Source organism: Oryx dammah, unplaced genomic scaffold, assembly GCF_014754425.2.
Source record: "Oryx dammah isolate SB20612 unplaced genomic scaffold, SCBI_Odam_1.1 HiC_scaffold_29, whole genome shotgun sequence".
Classification (NCBI taxonomy): domain Eukaryota; kingdom Metazoa; phylum Chordata; class Mammalia; order Artiodactyla; family Bovidae; genus Oryx; species Oryx dammah.
The window spans coordinates 61207840-61214791 of record NW_024070213.1 but is presented as its reverse complement, the minus strand read 5'-3'; the positions used below and the strand labels follow the sequence as shown (position 1 = coordinate 61214791).

General features: G+C 46.7%; 1 pseudogene; it reads left to right on the top strand.

Annotated features, from left to right (window-relative positions):
• Nucleotides 1-1788: 1788 nt before the first annotated feature.
• The window catches only part of LOC120858060, a 15796-nt pseudogene continuing 10632 nt past the window's right edge, over nucleotides 1789-6952 (top strand).

Sequence of the window (6952 nt, the reverse complement as noted above, 5' to 3'; positions counted from 1 at the left end):
GAGGATGTCGCAGGAAAGGTTCATTCATTTCTGTCAGATGCCAGGCACTGCCAGCTTCTGGAAATAGAAGATGATGAGCCTTAGCCCTTGCTCTCCAGGGCTCTGAGGCAGCAGTTCTCTAGCACCCCGCACAAGAAGCACAGTCCCCGTAGGTTCAGTAACACTAAGCCATTGCTTCGGGCTTCACCTGGAACTTTTTGATGCCTGTCATTTCTCTTCCCCTCAGATAAAGGCTGTTGTAGCCCTGAGGGGAAAGATGTTCAAGAGGTTTGGCCCAACTCCGGGAATCCTCTCCAGAAGTCAGGGAATGGTGGATTGATTAGGACCCTGCTTTCTGCTAGTACTTCCTGAAACACAAACCACCCATGCATGCTTCTTGTAGGGTTACAACTTGGGAGCCAGTCACTGTGGAGGAAGAACCACATCGACAAAGAAGTCTTTCTTCTTGGAGACCCTGGGAGCCTCAGCGTGCCTCACCGGCCTCCTGAGGGTGCTGGCTTTTTCCCTGAGGGGTGGAACAGGTCCCGTTGGTGACTTGAACAGGGACTGCAGCCCCATCCATCAGAGGCTGCAGGGGTGCTGGCATGGAGGCGCCCCACTCACCAACTCTGTTCCACTCAGAATTCCACCCCCATTCCTGGATGGTGTCCTCCCCCTCATGGAGAAAGCCCCTCCATGCACAGCTGCTCTGGGGTCCAGTCTCGGGTCCTGTCTTCAGTCTCCGGAGCGGGCAGCTGGCTCCTCCTCTCCACTGTCACCCTCATACAAACTGAACTAATTCCTTCCCAATTATTGGGCTTTGCAGCCCTCCGTGCTTGGGGGGAAATTAGCATTCCAGTTAATGCTGTCACAGTTCAAATCAGTCTTTTCTTAGTGTCTGCGTGGTCTGGAATCTGTGTGTGTTGCCGGGCAGGGCAGGGTTTGAGCACAGAGCAGGGAGAGGGTAACAGAGCCAGGTACCCAGAGCTGCGGGCAGGGCATCTTCACACAGTGAAAGGGGAACACCTGTTAGAGCAGCTTTGTGTGACCCGTCCCAGCATCTGGGAGAAGTCTCACCATTGCCTGTGTCCCCTCATTCCCTTCGTGTCCCCTCTCTTTGCCTCAGACACCCCCACTGCTCTTCTGAACACCTTTCTGGTCCAGGGAACCAGGTGAGATCGTATTTTCTTTTGCCTTCTCCTTCTAATCCTAGAGAGGAGTCTTTCAGGAGGGAATTCTGTGAGCTGAGCCAGAGGAAGAAACCTGGTCAGAGGCTAAGCTAGCTGCCCAAGGTCACATAGCTAGTTGGCAGCAGAACTGGGTTCGAAACCACATGTCTTCCCTTATAAGGTGTATTCCCTTGTAAGAGTCTCTACTAAATCTGGGAGACCCAGGTCATAGACTTCAATACGAAAAAGGAAAGAATTTAGCTGTGAATTATGGAAATCTGGATGTAAGGGTTCTAATCTGTGCGGGTAAGGGTGGGGGTGGAGAGCAGAAGGTGGGCAAGGGAACAGGGAGGACTAGGAAAGTGAGGTTGGGAAAAGTATTGTCATCCTTAAGGGTTTGTGTTTAAAATGCAATGACATCTATTAGAAATGACATAACCATACCAAGGAGCATGCATCGAGGTCAGAGTCAGTCATACTCACTGAAGACAGTGAACAAAGAAATCTTTGTAACTCCATGCCAGACAGCCTGGAATCTGGTTGGCCAAGCATCATCATGCATGTTCCTAATTCCTCCTGTCTGTTCACTAGCCAGACTCTATTTCACCTCAGCCTGTGTGTGTCTGTCCCCTTCAAAGCCATGTTGCTGTACATGGCGGTCCTCGTGGTCCTGTACTACCTCCTGCGCTGGTACCAGGAGAAGCAGGTGGTGAGCCACCTCCAGAACAAGTTCGTCTTCATCACGGGCTGTGACTCAGGCTTCGTGAACCAGCTGGCCAGGCAGCTGGACCTGTGAGGCTTGAGGGTCCTGGCTGCATGCCTGATGGAGCAGGGGGCCAAGCAGCTGAGGAACCAGACATCAGACAGGCTGCAGACAGTGATCCTGGACGTCACCAAGACAGAGAGCATCGTTGCGGCCACCAGTGTGTGAAGGCATGTGTTGGGGACAGAGGTACCACCCAGATTTCTTTTGTATTTATTTCTTCCCTCAGTGTGAAGGGGAGATCCCCTGTCAAGAAAGATTCCAAGGTGTTTTCCAGGACTTGAAGTCCCACCTGCCATCTTCACTTCACCCAGCTGACAGAGGAGCCTCTTTCACCACCTACTCTCATTTCTGACTTTGAAGTTTTGCAGCTTGGGGGGAGAGTTTCCCCTGATGAGAATGTGTCCTTGCAGACTTCCCATCTGGTGTCCTCTCTTCTCTTAGCAGGTCTGGGTTTCTTGAGTAGGGTGATGGGGGTGCACTTCCTGGAGGAGGGGAGGAGATGGGAGCTCTGGTTGGAAGGCTGCATGGTGGCTGGGGCTGGGGGCAGGGCTGGAGCTGGGTTGTGTTCTCAGCCCTGATCATGTTCTTGCTGGTCACCCAAAGCTGTCCTACTTGGGTTTAAATGTCACTCATTTTCAGATGGTGGCGCAGCTGTCAGGACTTGTGTAAAGATGGTCAGAAAAGTACCATGGGGTCACTTTCTCTTCCTCTTTTTTTGTTCACACAGTTCTGCCTGTGGTTTATTGGTGAAAGGGAGAACATTAATTTCTTTTATCTTGGTATAAATGTAAAACATGATCATTGTGGATACAGAGAAGTACAAGGATGAAAACCAAATTCACCCCAAATCTCACCATCCATGTATACGTACTGATAACATTTTGGCATACATAGTACTATATTTTGGAAATAGTGTTATTGTACTTCTTTTCATTAAAAGAAGGTAGTCAATTTTATAACATAATAGAAACATTTCAAAAACATAATTATTAATGATGGAATATTCTATCCTGTAAGGTAGCATTACTTACTAAAGTGGTATGCAATGGATATGATACATAATGGTTTCCTAGATTTTACTCATTGTGTTGAACATAAATGATGTCTTGGTAGACTTTTATTTACCCAACTTTCTAGTATAACCATACTTTTTGCTTTTTTTGGGGGGGTTTGGTTGGTTATGTTTGTTTTTGCCTTGTTAAAATTTTTTATTTTTTATTTTACAATTTTTAAAAGTTGCACTCCATTACATTTACTACAAAACATTGGCTAACATTCCTTGTATGGTAGAGATTCCCAGGTGGTGCTAGTGGTAAAGAATCTGCCTGGCAAAGCAGGAGACACAAGAGACATAGGTTTGATCCCTGGGCCGGGAAGATCCCTTGGAGTAGGAAATGGCAATCCACTCCAGTATTCTTACCTGGAAAATTCCATGGACAAGAGGAGCCTGGAGGGCTACAGTCCGTGGGGTTGCAAAGAGTCGGACATGACTGAGCATACACATACGTAAGCCTTGTGTGGTACAATAATATGACCATATATATTGATTGGGTGTTTGGTGTCAAATATGGTAGGAAAATATACATTCTGAGGGCAGGTTTAGTGCTAAGCAGTGGAGGGACTAATTCTGTGTGTTAATAATTCTGACACCCTGTTCCCAACTGTCCTGACCCTGCTCTTCTGCCCTGAGTTCTGTTAGTTGATAAGTCTTTAAGTTCTTGGTATTTGTCTTTGTGTCTCCCAGACAGGTTTCCATGAAGCTGGGCACTTGTGAAATGAGGGGCCTGGGGACAGAGTGGCCTCCTATGGGTGGGAGGAGAGGGTGGATTTTTCTGGCACAAAATGTGAATTCTGATTTGGGGAGAGTGGTTAATAGAGGCAGCCCTGCCTCCCCTTGACCGTTGGAATTCTCCAGATTCCTGTAGGAACACTGCTCAGTATTGACGTGGGTATTTCAAAACCAGGCCCTAGAGGTCAATACCAGGCCTATCAACATATCTGCATAAACTTGGGGTTTCTGGTTTTTGTTTTTCAGTTTTAAAATTAGATCATAATTGCTTTACAATGTTGTGCTAATTTCTGCTGTACAAGAAAGTAAATCAGCTGTATGTGTACAGATGTCCCCTCCCTCTTGGACCTCTCCCCTTCGTCATTCCCACCCATCTAGATCATCAGAGAGCACCGAGCAGTTTCCCTCTAGCTATCTATTTTGTACGTTACTATATATGTCAAGTAGTACATAATAAAATGGAATATTACTCAGCCATAAAAAGAATGGAATTGGGTCATTTGTAGAGATGTGGATGGACCTAGGTCTGTCATACAGAGTGAAGTGAGTCAGAAAGAGAAAAACAAACACCATATATTAATGCATAGAGTGTTATTTGCTCAGTCATGTCCAACTCTTTGCAACTCCATGGACTGTAGCCTGCCAGATTCCTCTGTCCATGGGATTTCCCAGGCAAGAATACTAGAGTGCGTTGCCATTTCCTTCTTCAGGGGATCTTCCTAACTCAAGAATCGAACCCAGATCTCCTGCACTATGGGTGGATTCTTTACTGCGGGGCTACCAGGGAAGCCTCAAAATTAACATATATATGTGGAATCTAAAAAACAGCACAGATGAACCTATTACCAGGGCAGGAAAAGAGACACAGATGTAGAGAATGGATATCAGGTCTGTTTTACCCAACTAATCTGCACCAGACCACACTCATCTTTTTGTTTTTGTCTTTTATCTGTTCTCTTTTCTTCCTGAATTCCCCTCCCTTCCTCATTGTCACTCTCTGTTTCCCTCATACTGATTGTTGAGCATTCAGTCCAAAATATGTCAGAAAATCTGAGAAAAGAAGGGGAATATAATGTATATACTATATAATATAAAATAAAGTGGGAGGGTTGGGAAATGAGAATATATTTGTATGAGATTGCCTTCTGGATAGTCATGAAGTCAATTGAAATATTGAAGCCAAAATGATCTAACACTCTTGAGAAACTCCATGGAGCACGCCTCCACGAGCCACCTCCAGACCCGTTACTCACCTGGCCTGAATGGCATGCTCACTCATCTCCCCATAAGCTACATGCCCACCTTCCTGACTGATTTCATGATATATTGGAGATGCATGAGAAGCCCATGACATCATCAACTTAAAAAAAGCAACAAAAGAAACCCCGCAATGTAAGAGCTGTGAGTTAAGTTGATTTAGTGTCTTCCTGAGGACAATGCCCCATGAGGACAATGTCCCAGGATAGAGTTTATAGGATAACTCTGAGGTCCTGCCCCAAAGAGGCAGAAACAGAAACCAGTGATTTTGGTTGAAGGATATATGCAATCAAGCATACATCTCAGTAGAAGGTTATTGTTAGTCCCAAGGAATATATATCTCAGCTAATGATCTAAGTGCTTTGTTAAGTATGGAAAAACGCAAGATTCCTTGGTAATAAAGAATTTCTTTTGAAATATTTCTATCTGATGGCCTGTCAGCTGTTTTTCCCAGAGCAGAGTTCCTTCTCCTGCTCTTTGTTGTGAGTTTCTTTCATTGTACATTATAAGCCAGCAATGTAGTGATGAATGACTTAATCCTTGTAGAACCAGACTGTGAGTGATATTCCTTGCTTTCTTGTTTTTTATAACCCAAGATTGGGGTGCATGGTAGCAAGGCGTTGGGTACTGGGAGGGAGAGGATGCATGGGGGAGGGAAATAAGGTGGAGAGTGGGGTTCTCATGTTACTAGGACACCCATCCCACCTCACTCCCACCTCCTCCCCAGGCTTCTTTTGGGACATTACTTCGGAAGAAACATGTTTTGTAGTGAGAAACTAAGATGAATAGCTCTTGTCTGTGTTGTGTTCCTTGATCAGCCTCTCAAGGCTCTGAGCCTTATGGTCCTCCTGCGACCCAGAGGAATCCACATTAAGGGAAGTGTTGAGCAGCTGGGAGGGTCTCGGGCCCGTACCCTCTTCCAGGTGTGCCTTGGCTCTGGCCAGTCTTCCCCTCCCACTGCAATGCACATGGGAGATAAAAGCTCTTCTTCTCTAAACATACTTGTAGTCAGGGGTATGTCAGGAGGATGGACCAGCAGCCTGACACACCAGCCTAGGTGCCAACTCAGCCAATCTTGGCTGGAAAACGGTGTCTTCAACAGGGGGACACAGAAACCAATTTTTGTTTTGTCTTGAAACCATGCATTTCCATTGACTATATTTTCCTTAAAATAAAAGGTGAAAACTTTATACAGGACGAGTGATTGTGACCATGGCCCTTGGGCAGCAGTGGGTGCGTGTCTGTGAGAGAAGGTGCCCTTGAGGAGGTGTAGGGGTGAGTGGGGTGACCTGAGGAGGATTTGAAGAAGGAACTGAAGGCATCCCTTTATCTGCAGAAGTGAGGGGCTAATGTATCTTTCTGGGGCTTATCGTGTGACCTGGGGTCTTAGGATTAATGCAAGGATGGCCAAGGCAGGAGAGGTCTGTAAGGGAGAGGCAGGGCCCGAACCCTTCCCTGGGGGCGTGTAGCCTCTCTCTCACCAGAAGCCTCCCTGCGGTCCTCCTGCCATCCCCTCCATCCTTTGCCACCTGCCACGTCCCCCAGCCTCCCCTTCCCCCACCCTCCAGTGGAGGAGCGTGGGAGTCACTTCTGGAGCCCAGTCTTATGTTTTCTGCTAACTCTTACTGAGCACCTACTGTGTGCAGGGCAGGAATTTCCCTGATGTCCCAGTGCTTCCAGAGACCCTGACTCTCTGTGTGTCCTCTGCTGTCATGATGGTCTGAGTATGGACTCAGTGGAGAAGGCATTTGTACAGTCATACAGATACCTGGGCTGAAGGCAAATTGGAGTGGGAGGGACTTCTCCAAAAGTCAACTAAAATACTGAATTTTTATCTCTTTTTGTTCAAAATTGATATTACGGCATGTTTAGGGGAACCTTACGTTATAGAACAATATCACCATTTTCAAGCAAACAGAGAACGAGGTCAGATGCTTATGGGCCCCTGAAACTCAAACCTGTTTTAAAGGCTTGGTGTCAGAGAGGGGACTG